At 39.6% G+C, this 13,987-nt stretch overlaps 1 non-coding gene across 1 annotated transcript; it reads left to right on the forward strand.

Annotated features, from left to right (window-relative positions):
- The first annotated feature begins 2,375 nt into the window (after positions 1 to 2,375).
- Trnar-acg (transfer RNA arginine (anticodon ACG)) lies at positions 2,376 to 2,448 on the forward strand. Its single transcript has one exon. It is a non-coding gene; the product is annotated as a tRNA-Arg (tRNA).
- The last annotated feature ends 11,539 nt before the right edge of the window (positions 2,449 to 13,987 follow it).

Raw genomic sequence — 13,987 nt, forward strand, 5'->3', positions numbered from 1 at the left:
TCAGTTTACGAATTTCCAGTTGAAGGACTGTTAACCTGTATAATTTGTACTTTGTCCTTAAATTTTTGAATTCTGACTGCCTAAAACTGAAATTTCTATATTATTCGGATATTAGTCACAAAATCATTTGAAAAAAAATCCCTTCTTGTATCAACATACTCTTGTTCAGTGACAGATTCAACGCATTATCACCATCACCTTTATATCCGGTGTTATCTTGCTTTGCATGGGTTGCACGGAGTTATAAATGGAATCGGGTTCCGCGTTGACAAGAGGTGCTCGCGAGGATTGACATTACACCACGAGGACTTCATGCGTGAAATTAGAATGTGAATTAAATGGACTGAGAAATGTTTTTGTCGTTTACGATAGCAGACAGCGCGTCGCGGATTAGATTAAGCAGACGTAGATATCCCTAAACAGTTTTACCTACATTAGCGATAAGTCTAGGCGTTCTCACTAAGTAACATAGATTAAAGGGGGAAAAATAAACATGAGACGTCATTTAACCCATGCGTATGTCGTCCTAGGGGGTAAGTATTTTGGCGTTTTATCCGATCGCAATGTCCCCAGTAGCATGAGTTAACTGTGATGTGTGTAGACTTTTAGTAGATTTTCAGGATGGGACATGCGGATTGTCAGTCTGGACGTGAAATATTAAATAAAAGTGGCATGAAATATACCTTGCATAGAAGAGTATAGTATGCAGTTTATCGCCATGCAAATGCAAAGGTAACTCTGAAAAAAAAAACTGAAAATGGATAACAATTGTAAAGAAGAAGGTTGACGTGGCTTCATTAACTGATATGCATATTCATGACGAATGCTTAATAAACAAAAGTAACTTGATGTTGTTTTCAGTGGATACATATATAATAAGTGGGCATTTGACCATGGCTTGAGTTTCAAATGTGAAACTTTGCCGTTTTTTTTTTTGTTTTGTTTTTTTTGTTTGTTTGTTTTGTTTTTTTGGGGGGGGGGGGGGGGGGGTGTGTGGTTAAAAAAGACGAACGCCTATACATTTTGTTCTGGCGCGGTTGGAGTGTCATCAGTTTTGTATGCAAGTACTATGGGGGAAGGGGTGGCAGCAATTTTTGCACATAAGAATATGTGTGAAAAAATGCTAAAAATATGGGAGGGACGGTCATTGTTTCTGTACATAACATGCAAGGGGTCATTTACTTTGCACATAAAATTTATAGGGGTAGGGGTAGTCATTCACATTGTATTTACTTCTCAAAATAATGATCATCACTTTCTACCCATGAATTATGAACTGTCCTTATTAACCTTACTTGGACGCATGATGTTGATTGATTCACACAGTCATTCAGATCCTACATGATAAAGATATAACAGTTTCGTCATGTTTTGAAGGTTAATAGAGAAAATCGAACCTATTTTTTTGTCTTCTCAACCTTCTGTCAGTAGACCTGTCCTGATTCTAATGTTCAGGGAATGAATTAAGTTGTCTGTCAGTTCTGATGTTACACAGAATCACAAGTCATATACAGAATTTGAATTTGTTTAAATTCATGTATGTTTGTTAATATTAACGTATTCTTTGTAAAGCCTGTGGGATGAAGATAAGACCTTACAAGCGCCTTCACAAATTCTTCAATAACAAACTCTTCACGCAATGACAAACGGATCTGAAATGTATTGAGTACACAAAAATAAATATGACTGCAATAGGTGAGTCCGCGAGTACCAATACACAAACTGAATATTAACCTTACCATAGGCAGGGTAATCTACAATTATATATATATATAGTCTCCCTGCCATAGGTATATAGTTCTTATATTGTACAGAAATTCTTTAAATCTTCGTCTCCAGATCAGTACGTATTGTCAACACCAGTCTGTCGTACAGACCCTGAAGTATAAATATCCACGCAAGTCTAGAAAATGTGGCAAGTCTAGATTTCCATAGACCCTGAAAATGAAGAAAGTCTCAGGGCTCCATTTCATTTTTTTTCACTATGAACTTTTTTCTGTAAAATATGTTCATTTCAGAGACTAGTTTGTCTATGTCAACACAAACATAACAATGTTTCCATGTTTCCACAACGGGTGCACAAGACAGAAATATCACTACTGCTGTACGTCATTCACGAGCTTTGAGAATGTAAGATACGTAATTTCAGAATAAACTATGCGTTACGCATACACACTGAGTGTATTTACGGTACTGCTTTAGCACTGATCCGAAATGTCATAAGAAGTATTAGTAGTTTGCTGTAGATCAGTCCGAAATAGAAGGGCAAGTACTGTGAGCGTTGGTAGTTGTGCTAATTTTAACACACCAACGGGTGTTTCAAAGCATCGAGACTGTGGCTATATATAGCTTAATTTTCCCCATGAGTGTCAGCTGGGCGTGTGGCGCAACGGATAACGCGTCTGACTACGGATCAGAAGATTCCAGGTTCGAATCCTGGCACGCTCGAACTTTTTCTTTTTTTCTTTTTCACATTGAAAAAGACTTTCACTTTTCTGCTCCATTTCCATACAGAATTAAATGCGCGAAAATATTTTAGTGTAAGAGAAATTATCTGTATGTGTACAAACATTGCTTATATCGTGTACATTCCTAAACAATACTGAACGAACAAGTTTTCTTATTGGCTCAAATTCCAACGTAGCTATTATCGTACCAATTAATTCATCCGACCTCTCTACTCCATTTATTCCGTGAATTAATCTGGATAAAGCGACTAAAAAGATGCTAAGTAATCTCGTGTCTGGTGCGTTGATCTAGATAATGTACACCTAAAACTCAGCAAGCTAGTGTAATGTTCCACTCGGGCGCTCCCTCCCCCTACCTCAGAGCCCCAGGGTAGCTGACAGACAAAGGGTGCCTGTCGGGGGTTGATTGTGGAGAGACCCCGGGGGATAAATGATGTGACACGGCTAATCCATCACGGTTTAAAATTAGGCTTAGCTGAGGTCTATTACGTAAATAAAGTCACATCCCTACTACATTTTTCCTCCAACTGCCCAAGGATATTTGCCGGTAATTTGTAGATTTGACATGATCAGGAGCCATGTTTAGCTGTTATCTTTAGCTATCTTCAAAACAGTTCATCAACTGCTTATTGCAAATTGACTTTATTATCATCAGAGGGGACGAAGGCCTCACTGACTCGACGTCATGTTGGACAGAAGCGTGACTTTTTTAATAGGTCTGTTACAGTCGACGCAGATGCCTCTGTATCAGTACATGCGAAATTTTCATGAACAAAACTCGCACGTGAAGGGAATGACGAAACAGAAAGCACAAACATATTGTTTGCAGAAGTCAGATTTCCTGTCTGGAAATAAGTTACTTCTTAAATGTCACCCCCAATGAATAATTTATATTTTAGAAACATGCCTCAAATTGGTAAAAAATGCATTTGTCACAAATAATAAGTATGTGTACATATTTCCCCATATCTGTATGCATATACATGACTCTTACATGAAGTCGGTTGAGTTTTATATAAGAAATAGGTGTAACTCGCACTCGTAAGGTAAAATGAAATTTCGTGTTTGAGGTAACTGGTTCTGAATACATCTTAAGCATGAATATGTTGAGGGATAATAAGTGAGTGAGTGAGTTTAGTTTTACGCCGCACTCGGCAATATTCCAGCTATATGGCGGCGGTCTGTAAATAATCGAGTCTGGACCAGACAATCCCGTGATCAACAACATGAGGAACCGATGACATGTCAACCAAGTCAGCGAGCCTGACCACCCGATCAAGTTAGTCGCCTCTTACGACAAGCATAGTCGCCTTTTATGGCAAGCATGGGTTGCTGAAGGCGCGGGACCTTCACGGGTCTGAGGTATAATAAGAAATATGGACAGATGTAGTACAGAACGATGATGTGCTCATATAATACAGCTTTCCCGTAAACAGCTTTAACAGATATATGGGAGCTAGGAAAACGTAAACAAATGAAAAAGAGCCGTGGATAGTTCGTAAACAGTTGACGTACATCAAAGCTAGGTACAGAAGAAGCAATATATCACAATAGGGATGACGTGTATATATAAACAGATGTATCAGCTCCACTATGTACGTAAAACAAAAAGTACACGAATCAATGTGTATGTCTGTCACAATAATGATAATAACTATAAAGTAATAACTGCCAATCTATAATGTCCCATTTGTATGCACACGCACAAAGCGCTAATGCACAATCTGAATATTATTGCCTCGGATAAACCAACCTGCCGGTGAGACAACAGAAGCTTAAAAGTTACATGACTTAACCCACCGGGTACCCATTTGGTGGTGCTGGGTGAACATGGTGTACATACCCATTTATAAAATATTTAATTACACATGTCACATAGTGTTCAGCAATAGTGTGGATTACACACACACACACACACACACACACACACACACACACACACACACACACACACACACACACACACACACACACACACCACCACCACCACCAGTTTTGCCAGATGTAAATTCTTTTCCCAAAACAGTGATAACAAATAGCTACGATGAATGAATACATATTTATCATTGCCAGAAACTGTACATAACAAATACATCACAACCAGCTACAGCAGCTGAACAGACATGTCACAACAAGCCGCAGCGTCTCAGTAAATAAGAGTATATCATGTCCAGGAAAATGTGTCAAGTGACAGATACTTCATAATTTGGAACAGTATAAAGTAGACATACAACGACATTCTACAGTGTCTCTTCGTATATTTTATAACTAGAAAGCAGATACATTGAAGTTAGCTTCCTATGCTTCAAACGGATACATCAGAACTAGAAAAGGTATACACATGTGGTTGGTTTGTTGTTTAACGCCCCGCCCACCAATATTCCATCGGTCTGCAATATTACAAACAATCCAGTGATCAACATCACGAGCATCGATCAACACAACTGAGTATATGGCAGATACAGCACAACTGGCTGCAGTGAAAACATAGTCACATAATGAATAGAACACAGTATAAAACATTATATATTATACCAACCTACGGTATCTCGTAGATTTGATCTCGTCACTATAGCGACTAGAATAACGCATGTGCGACGTAAAGCCAACTCAGCAAATTATGAACTAGTACGCATTGCTTGTAACGATACCAATAACATGTACCATATATACCACAAAACGTGCGCGATATTAGATTTACAAGACGGATAAAATGCAGTTGACGAAGCCAAGGAGGAAACAGATGATGAAGAGAAATCAAGGGAAAATGTGACAGTCTATTCCATTTGCTTTGGAAATTTTTCATCTGTATGGGTATATATTACCATTTCTCATATGCATTGGCATTGGCTAGTGGTACGCTCGCAAAATACTTTTTGGAGTGGTATATGTCATAACCAGCCAAAGTTAAATGGACATATTTTGACCAAAATACAGTTTAAAACATATATATCATAAAGAGTTAAGTACAACGTGGAACCAAATATGTCGCACCAAGGAACGCAAGAAAGAAATGTAGTATAGACTGAGGGCGCTTAGAAAGAGAACCACGTAAAAGACAGAAATATGTGAAAAGAAAAACATTTCACGACCCGTGTTTTTTCTTCTTCTTTTATTGAGAATATGGCGACTCTTCACGTCAAATCACGGTCCGGTTTTGCGTATTGCTGAAAATTCAATCGGACGTTTTTGTCATAATCAGCGGTCACCAAGCCGCATTCAGTTAATGTCGATTGCAATTTGATGAGACGGACGGGTTTAACATATAACGGTACGGAAACTATGGATTTAGCACATCAACACCATTAAATCTCATTCCATCAAAGTAGAAATAACACAGCTCTAATCAGGTTGGTTTGTACATCAAACCGATCTCAAAGTGTGATATCTTCCTTGCATTGTGTTGATTGGCAGCTGTCATGTAATGTTGCAACTTAGACGAAAGTTCCGACACAGAATTTACACCCTTTGACAGAGGACTTGCATCGTGGCGTGATAATTTATGAAAATCGATCAATCTTCCTTCTGATGTTTACCGAAAGTCTTCTGCCTTTTCGGATGACCAAGTGTTGCGTCAAATTCGACAAACGGGGATTTCAATGACACTAACACCAGCTGTAGAAATTGCTGGCCTTTACGGTACAGACTGACAAATGTATCATTTACCCAACACAATACGACCCTTGTCTTCATTCAACAGTCGTTAGTGGACACAATGACCACTGTTATCACTGACCAATCGTCCTATTTTTCAGTTCCGCGCTGCGAAACGGGACTCCTGTAAAAGTCAACAATGCTACTGTGTTTGAGAAGACCCAACCCTTAGGGGGTACTTGTTGGACAAAAGGGGAACTTGAACCCACGTTAATGATTTATTTCATAATCAGGGAACAATGAATCCTTTTTTGGGCTCAAAGGATCTGTTTCCACTTTACCGTGCAATGGCCAGACACACCGTCTGTGTTGATATGCGATGCTGGATTTTCTAACCGCCTAATCTGCACATATACAATGAAATTGAATAGGTTTTAAAGAGTCCCGGTTTGTTTATGGTTGAATTAGATGTAAGTTTCAAAGATGAGAGTTTCTGCTGTAGGCAAAGGATACTTGGTCCAAATAACATCTCATAGACAAATACAATCTCGACGTCAAGCATTGGCGGTTCGTTTTGCTTGAAATAAACAATTTCTGAAAGACGAATGTGCTAAACGCTAAAACACTCATTTTCATATATATAGAAACTATTTATTTATTTATTTATTTATTTATTTATTTATTTATTTATTTATTTGTTTGTTTGTTTGTTTGTTTGTTTGTTTAGATTAAGGGCTATTTATATTTCATATAATACTACCATAATATATATAATATACATTGTATATACAGCTGTATACTCTGCATTGTGTATCGGCCCGAGGCCTTCGTACTAGAAATAAACACTTGACTTGAAGTAAACACAGGCTTCAAAACTGGAGAGTTTAAAAGAATGCAGTGAACAAAGATAAAAAACATCTTTTGCGATTTAAAACTGTAATCCCAATATTTCCATCGACGACAAAATATATCTTCATATATATCACGTCGCAGAGATGTCATGAACAAGTCGGAATGTGATGAACTTCATTGTACTGAAATACGTTCCCCATTCTCGTTACTGTGTTCAATACGATGTGCAGCGCATGATTAGTTAAACACTGGATATCTGTCTCCATGTACGGTGGCAATCGTTTTCATAGCAACGGTTAGCGTGAATGAGACAAATATATTTAGAATAGACTCCCAACACAAAATGAGCACCCACTTTATCGAAGAATGCCTCAGAGGGTATGGGTTAGAATCCTTAATGGCCTGAACTTTCAAAACGTACTAGACTCAGAACTTTGCAAAGAATGTGTCCTCCCAAGGATTGTTGAAAACTGTTTTTGACCGTTTCTTAGACCGATGACCTCAGCGCATCAGTGAGTGAGTGAGTGAGTGACTCTACGCCTCCTTTAGCAACAATCAGGCAATATCACGACGGGGAACACCACAAACTGGTTTCACACATCGTGTCCATGTGGGGAAGCGAACGCTTTAACCACTAGGCTACCTCACCGCCGCAAGTCCACTCTCCTCTCAGTATATGAAGCTGGGGGAGACAACAATGAGGACAGGGGGTTATCATCATAATGACGGTAAATGTACAATTTCCTGTGGGGGAAGATACTTTTTGAGAATTTGAATTTCTACTCAATTTATATCTGATTGAATTCTTTATTTACAACGGATATACTGCATACGGGTACATGTACAATTTTTCTGTGGGAAGATACTTTTGAGAAATTGAATTTCTACTCAATTTATATCTGACTGAATTCTTTATTTACAAGGGATATACAGCTTACTAGAACATTATTAAAATGTATACATGTTATTGGAGTGATATATTCTCTTTAACTGCCAGGGGGCGGTGGGGTAGTCAGCGTTCGAAATAACCGCTGGTCCGGAGGCCCAGCGCTGCTTGTTATTGTATCGGGCCGGCATTTTCAAATATTTGCAGGCCCTTGTGGCCACCAGTACATAATCTGTCAGGGTTTGTTTTCGACTGGAATCTTTCCCATTTTTCTAATCAACGTTCGGGAATTCTTGATCCACCACGATACAATAACTTCGTTTAAGTTCCTGGTATTTCAGCGCTTTGCGTGTAGGAATGTCAGCACCAGGCTTTGACGAATAAAAGACTTCACTGTGTGCCATAGGCTTTCGCTAATTGATATTGTAGAAACAACGGGAAAGTGTGTAGTCTATTTCGTTTTTATTGGCTTGAATTTAAGAAAATGAGCCTGCAGATTTCATTCAGGGCCTGTTGATTTTAAAGCCCGCAGGCGGCAAATGACCCTGATGGCCAACTAGCAAATTAAAGTATTGCAAACGCTGAGCAGTCTTTTAGTCAGTCGTAACTCCGCCTGTGTAAAATATTAGGTAAAATAGCTGACCAGTATTGATTTCTACAGCTGTTGTGTTCATACTACACGGAATTTCTGTCCGGAAATATACTCTTCCTAATGAGAGTGAATGCACAGCTGTCCTTCCCAAACAATATTACAATGAACTGATAAAATGGGAAATCATGGATAGACACAGTGGTTTGGGTTGACTAAATGTTACAGGACTTCTGACACCATGCACCCTGAGTTGGTGGGTTGGTTGTTTAATTCCGTGATCAGCAATGTTCCAGCAACATGGGGGGCGGTCTGTAAATAATCGACTCTGGACCAGACAATCTAGGGACCAAACACAGTGTTCCTCCTGACGTTTCTTTAGATTGCAAGATGATAGCTCCGACCCAACATTCCCCGGGTCGTCAAAATACCTTCCACGTAGAAATCTGACTGAGTGATTATGGTTTTACACCGCTTTTAGCAATATTCCAGCAATATCAGGACGGGGAAAATGGGCTTTACCCATTGTATCCTTGTGGGGAATCGAACCCGGGCCTTAGGCGTGACGAGTCACCGCTTTACTCAACAAGTTACCCCAGTGGACCCAGCAGAGATCTGAGACAATTTTAGTAGGACCGATGTGCCATAATGGTTTACTTAAAGCTGAAATATAGACCAAGACGAAGAAAAATAAATATTGCCTATCCGTTTAGACCTCTTTTGATACGACTTGGCCTATCTTATGGCAGAGAACAATGGGGATAATCCGGTTTGGGATTACCTCGCAGACCCAGCATTACAGTCATGGTGAGATGCGTGAATATTGTACAGAGTGTTCAGAGTTATCTGCCCACGGTTATCCATCCATCCTTCTACCTGTACGCTACCAGTACCAGCACCCATGTAACATGGTTACAAAATGACGCTAATTAACATAAACTCTGTTTAACCATCAACAGACAATCATGGCGATTTTAGAAAAGTAAATTGAATATGTTCAGAGAAGCATCATTGTAAAAATAAACTCTTTTGAACATTGCAGACTAGAATTTGTGCATGTGCAATAAAGCTGTAAAGCTGTATATCTACAAAGAACAATGTTTATGCATTTATGCATATGTTTTGAGCATAACACCATGTGCCATGACATGAGACATGTACTCAAATGACTCACTTGCCTTTACTACACTTTGTCTCAATATAGTGTTGTAAGCAAAAATATCTTATATTTTGCCTTTTAAACAATGATTAAGATTTGTTTGTAGAAATACCACTCGACACTAGTTTTAAGCTTTTGGTGCAAACCAAATGTCAACCTTTGCTTAGTCTATACAGTAGACATGCCCCCTCTCCGTAAGCAACATTTCTGTAATCCACAACCATAACATAACTTTCATACAGAGTCATCAAAATTCTGTGACATATTTTGACACAAATCTTCAGGTCACGTGCAGACATTAGGACGACACTCAATCCGTACCCCGCGGACACAACATGCCGCTCTCGGACCTCGCTATGGGCAGGTAACTCTTAAGGATATTCGTGTCAGCTCGGGGACATTGTAAATGGACTGTGAGTTTAGCCAAAGGCACAGTCGGTCAAGACTTAGTCACAGTTCTATAAACGGATAATCATCGGGTAATAATCTCAGCTATTATGATGTCAGATACAAAAACAATGTTCGGATAATGAGTTATTAATGACAACTGAAGCTTAGTTCAGGCCGGAGTGTCATGGGTTAAATACCTTAATCGGCCCCAAGTAAACTCAGTTTTAGCCGAAGGGTTTTTGTTAATTTCTTTTTGCAGTGTATTTAGGTTTTGTAAGTCCATTAACCTTTACCCTACCGTGCAAACATAGAATAACAAGGGCAGATAAAGTTTCTAATGGTTTCTATCTTGGACCATATATAACATTAAACAAAGGAGGGGGATGTTCCATTTTGCGAGCATACCACTAGTCAGTGCCAGTGCATATCCATACACACCCGTGAAGGTCCCGGGGTAGAATAGGCCTTCAGCAACCCATGCTTGCCATAAAAGGCGACTATGCTTGTCGTAAGAAGCGACTAACGGGATCGGGGGTCGCTGACTTGGTTGACACATGTCATCGTTCCCAATTGTGCAGATCGATGCTCATGTTGTTGATCACTGGATTGTCTGGTCCAGACTCGATTATTTACAGACCGCCGCCACATAGCTGGAATATTGCTGAGTGCGACGTAAGACTAAACTAAACTCACTCACTCACTCGCATATCCATACATCTCAAAGGGAATAGAAGAAATTGTCATATTTTCCCTTAACGTGTCTTTATAATCTGTCTCCTCCTTGGCTTCATCATTTGCATTTTATCAATCTTGTAAATCCAATACCCCCTACTTTTTATTAGTATATATCCTACAAAAATAGGGATCATGATTGTTTTCGGGTATATTTGTTCAATTTTGTTAAGTCTTGCCTATTATAAACTCAACAAAAAACATTCTCGACTGCTTTCTTGTTCAGCAATACAAAACACGGGTTGTGACGAACTGAAAGAAACACTTCTGTTGAGGTAATTATTACCAGAATGAGTTATTATATATATAAGAACGTTTAGTTAACCTTCGACTGCGGTGGAGTGGACTGTGATTTGTTAGAAATGAGGGGCGGTGAGGTAGCCTAGTTGTTAAACCCTTTCGCTCGCTTAGGACAGACAGACACACACAGACAGACAGAAGTATTTTACTGAATTATCACAAGGCAGTTGTCCAATAGTTAAAAAACTCTTTTTAAAATAAACTGACACCCAGCCATATATTGGCTTAAGAGAATCTTAGAATATTGGATATACTTAGATATAACAGTAGGGAATACACGTTTCATAAATCACATAACTGAATGAAACAATTTTGATTAAAGTACCTGCTTAGAGCTTAATAAAATCATAGTTTGACAAACATGACATTAATATAAACGAGTGTTTGTCATTAATAATGTTCTATTAAAATCGAATCATAGCTCGAAGCGTTCATAAGTCAAGTCAGTGTAGAAATATCAGTTAGTTTCAAAAACAATTTTTGCTTCAAGGAGCAAGTTGTCGATTCAGCAGATGTAACTGGTGTACTGTACCTGGTGAGTGAGTTTAGTTTTACGCCGCACTCAGCAATATCCCAGTTATATGGCGACAGCCTGTAAATAATCGCGTCTGGACCCGAAATCCAGTGATCAACTGCATGAACATCTATCTGCGCAGTTGGGAGTCGATAACATGTGTTAACCAAGTCAGCAATCCTGACCACCCGATCCAGTTAGTCGCCTTTCATGGCAAGCAAAGGTTGCTGAAGGTCTATTCTTCCCCTGACCTTCACGGGTCTACCTACTGTACCTGGTATTGACGTATACCTGGTATATACTGACACCATGTATTAAGAGTATACCCTAAGCTAAGTTTGGGCTTGACATTTAAACATGAAACGGCGTTAAGACATGAAACATTGCGGAATTAGACCTTTCCTGCATGTATCATGGCTACAGCGGGTGGATATTGCAACCGTCGTTGTACTGCACAGGTATCATCTTTTATACTTTGTGTGAGATGGTGATCTTAGGCAGGCAGGGAGCTGAACGGTAAGTCGATTGTCAAGAGCATATTTCAGTAAAACACCTCTTTGTCTGATATTTGAAGCACGAGGTATAAAAAAAATGTGATCCAGTAATATTATATAATATAATTGTAGAACAAAAGATCACTTAAGAATTATCCTACTCAATAAGACATTGAATTTACCTGATAAATTATGTTAATTTCGGTAACTCCTCGTCATTGACTTTAGAAAGTTCATTGTATCTGTCAATCATGCAATGTTTCTCGTGGTTGCTTTGCCGCTCAAAATTAACACCAAGATAATTTATCGGCATAATAAATCAAGGAATATGTCAGAAAGTATGACTGGGCAGAACATTTCTAAAACATTACTGTTTTCATAATTTGCATCACAATGCACGTTTTACATAAAGCCTCCATTCCGGCATAGTAACAGATGCGTGTTTGACACCGGTGGAACATTTGTACACACTTCTGAATGAACTGTTGGTGATAGCTCCCCAACAAAGATGGCTTATAACGTTATATTACTTTAATCTGAATGTTAAGGCTGCTTGATCCGCTTTCCTATTTTGAGTGATTTATGGCATTTTGGCTCCAGCAGTTAATTTAATTTAGCTGAGAGAGAGAGAGAGAGAGAGAGAGAGAGAGAGAGAGAGAGAGAGAGAGAGAGAGAGAGAGAGAGAGAGAGAGAGAGAGAGAGAGAGAGAGAGAGAGAGAGAGAGAGAGAGAGAGAGAGAGAGAGAGAGAGAGAGAGAGAGAGAGAGAGAGTCTACGTGGCATATGATCTTTGATTTATCCAAATCCGCTATATTGGGTTTTGCCTCAGTATGTATCTGAAGCATCTGTGATGGCTGAAGGTGATGATAATTCGGTCCTGATCAAGGGTGTTCGATCCCAGCGTCTGTGGGCGATGCTGATAGTTGACAGAAGCCAAAAGCCGCTCGAGTCGACATGATCTGGGGCAAGCTGAAGGACTGGAAGGAAAGACTGAATTACCAACCGTTGATTAATTTACGAGAAATTTGCTTTTTTATGTTCAGACTCAAAACGTGTTTTTTTCTTCCATTTTACATCACAAGGACTACAGGCCCCAGTCATCCTGGCGGCAGACGAGAAATTACAGCGCGTGATTGACATCAACATACAGACGCGCCACGAAAGGAAGACCCGCTCGATGGCAGAGACTGTCGTCTGTTGCTGAAGCCTTTTCAGTTCGGAGAGGCCGTTGGGCGGGAAAAAAAGAGGCATCTGCTGTCCAAGCTGGCTAATTTAGAAACGCTTGGAAGGAGAAAATTGCATTGCATGCATTCGACACTTTGTTGAAGATTCCCCGAGTATTCATTTCGCACCAAAAAATCAATACCCTTCCTCTGTGTGGTTACTTGACCTTTGACCGCTTTACGCACGGGTTTCACGCATGAACAGCGCTCGGGTGAAGAGGGCGCGGTTGACTGGAGTTCGCCCACGGCTACGGCAAGAAATACGAGCTTTAGAGCAAGTATTTTATAGCCCTCGAATGTTATGCTACATCGCCTGCGTTAATTTTCTCGTTCGGAGTCCATTATAACATGGGGTGATTTGATATGCGTGTCATCCCGAGTTTAACATGGCCACCATCAGTGCAAGCGCCACTTCAAGGTCTCTTTAAACGCTAAATGTTCAAATTTCAAGATATTATTAAATAGCACTTAACATTTTGTGTACATTCACCCGTGGAGAGTTTGAAAACCAGTGTTGAAGGTTGCTGTGCTTGTACAAACGACTGGGGTGTGTCGACAAAAGTTGATGACATAGCCATTCGAGGTAGAGAATTGGAACCTGCATTCACAGTGTACATGACTCAGCTATGTATGTAAGAGATGCTTGGTTAATTTATGCTTATTGTTTGGGAAGGGGAAGGGGAACAGAGGGAACCCTTACCAGATGGGCATAATGAAAACTGAAATCTCATGAAAAACTGGTTTCATCATCAGTTAAACTCATGGAAGCACACCACCAAACGCAGAT

The sequence above is a fragment of the Haliotis asinina genome, chromosome 2, assembly GCF_037392515.1.
Source record: "Haliotis asinina isolate JCU_RB_2024 chromosome 2, JCU_Hal_asi_v2, whole genome shotgun sequence".
NCBI lineage: Eukaryota > Metazoa > Mollusca > Gastropoda > Lepetellida > Haliotidae > Haliotis > Haliotis asinina.